The sequence below is a fragment of the Nicotiana sylvestris genome, chromosome 4 (assembly GCF_000393655.2).
Source record: "Nicotiana sylvestris chromosome 4, ASM39365v2, whole genome shotgun sequence".
Taxonomy (NCBI): Eukaryota; Viridiplantae; Streptophyta; class Magnoliopsida; order Solanales; family Solanaceae; genus Nicotiana; species Nicotiana sylvestris.
Genome location: NC_091060.1, coordinates 102,384,151 through 102,386,698, shown reverse-complemented (window position 1 = coordinate 102,386,698; position 2,548 = coordinate 102,384,151).

Genomic DNA, 2,548 nt, shown 5'->3' with positions numbered 1-2,548 from the left:
CCAATTCTCTCAGTTATTTCTCGAAAAGTTCCTTCTTATCACTTAGAGAGAGGACTACCGTAGGCGGTTCGAGCGTCTTCAACAGGGTTCTATGACTGTCACTCAGTACGAGACTAGGTTTGTTGATTTGTCTTGTCATGCTCTGCTTATACTCCCCACCGAGAGAGAGAGGGAGAGAGAGAGAGAGAGAGAGAGAGAGAGAGAGAGAGAGAGAGTCAGGACGTTTATTGAGGGACTCACTCAGCCTATCAGATTGCAGATGCTAAGGAGACTCTCTTTTCAAGATGCCGCCAATGTGGCCAGGTGAGTTGAGGTAGTTCAAGCTCAGGGGAGTGCTCAGGGGTTTGACAAGAGGCCTCGTCATTCTGGTAGGTTCAGTGGTACCTCATCTGGAGGCAGGGATTCTTTTGGTAGAGGCCATACTGCCAAGTCATTTCATTAAGCACTTCAGGCTTCTCATGGTGATTCAGGTGGACGTGGCCCTCATATGCAGTATTCTGGTCAGCTACTCTACAGTGCATCACCAACTCCTATTAGTGCACCTCCACTCCAGAGTTTTCAGGGTAGTTACTCAGGCAGTCAGGGTCAGTTTTAGGTTCAGCACTCTCAGTAGCCGAGGTCGTGTTATACTTGTGGCGATCCTAGGCACATCGCCAAGTATTGCCCTCGAGCATCGACCAGTTCTCAGTATCAAGGTTCTCGTGCTATGGTTCTGGTACCGGGGGTTTCACTGCCCACCCAACTAGGTAGAGGTAGGGGTCAGATAGCTAGAGGTGAAGGTCGAGGTATTAGAGGTGGAGGTCAAGCCACTAGAGGTGGAAGCCAGCCAGCAGGAGGCCATCCCAGGGATGTAGTTCAGAGTGGTGGGGCCCAGCCCCAATTTTATGCTTTCCCAGCCAGGCCTGAGGCTGAGGCATCTGATGCAATTATAATAGGTATGGTTTCAGTTTGCAGTAGAGATGCTTCAGTTATATTTGATCTAGGGTCTACATACTCCTATGTGTCATCTTACTTTGCTTCATATTTGGTTGTGGCTCATGACTCTTTGAGTGCTCCTGTATATGTGTCCACACCGGTAGGTGATTCTATTATTGTAGATCATGTCTATCGCTCGTGAGTGGTTATTATTAGGGGTCTTGAGACCCGTATAGATTTTCTACTTCTTGATATGGTCGATTTTGATGTCATTTTGGGGATGGATTGGCTATCACCTTATCATGCTATATTGGACTGTCATGCCAAGATTGTGACCTTAGCCTGTTGGGGTTGCCTCGATTGGAGTGGAGAGGGACTCCTGGTAGGTCTACCAGTAGGGCTATTTCTTATATGAAGGCTCGGCGTATGGTCGAGAAGGGGTGTTTGGCTTATTTGGCTTATGTTTTTTATTCTAGTACAAAGGTTCCTTCCATGGATTCCGTACCATTTGTTCGTGAGTTTCCACAGGTATTTTTTGAAGACTTGCCATGGATGCCACCCAACAGGGATGTTGACTTTTGCATGGATTTGTCTTTGGGCACTCGGCTCATTTCTATTCCGCCATACCGTATGGCCCCGCCAGAGTTGAAAGAATTGAAGGAGAACTTTCAAGACATGCTTAATAAGGGCTTCATTAGGTCCAGCGCCTCACCATGGGGTGCGCCGGTGTTATTTTTGAAGAAAATGGATGGATCGATGAGGATGTGCATAGATTATTGACAGTTGAACAAAGTCACCATCAAGAACAAGTATCCATTGTCGAGGATTGATGACTTATTTGATCAGCTTCAGGGTGCCAAGGTATTTTCGAAGATTGATTTGAGGTTTGGCTGCCATCAGTTGAGGATTAGGGCATCTGATGTCCCTAAGACAGCTTTTCACACTCGGTACGGGCATTACGAGTTTCTATTGATGTCATTTGGGTAGACAAATGCCCCAGAAGCGTTCATAGATTTGATGAAGTGAGTGTACAAGCCCTATTTGGATTCCTTTGTGATTGTTTTATTGATGATATCTTGATATACTCTGGCAGCCGAAAGGAGCATGAGCAGCATCTTCGAGTCATTGTTCAGACTCTAAGGTACAACCAGTTATATACTAAGTTTTCGAAATGTGAGTTTTGGTTAAGTTCAGTTGCATTCTTGGGTCATGTAGTATCAACAGATGGTATTCAACTGGCCTAGGCCCATATCAGCTACAGAGATCCGCAGTTTCTTGGGTTTGGCGGGTTATTACCGGTAGTTTGTGGAGGGGTTTTCATCCATAGCAGCCCTGATGACCAGGTTGACCTAGAAAGGTGCCCCATTCAGATGGTAGGACGAGTGTGAAGCGAGCTTTCAAAAGCTTAAGACAACCTTGACTATGGCACCGGTGTTGGTGTTGCCTACAGGTTCAGGGCCATATACCGTATATTGTGATGCATCTCGTATTGGACTTGGTGCGGTGTTGATGCAGAATGGCAAGGTTATTACATATTCTTTGACGATAGTTGAATATTTACGAGAAGAATTATCCAGTTCATGACTTGGAGCTATCAGCCATTATTCACGCAGTGAAGATTTGAAGGCATTTT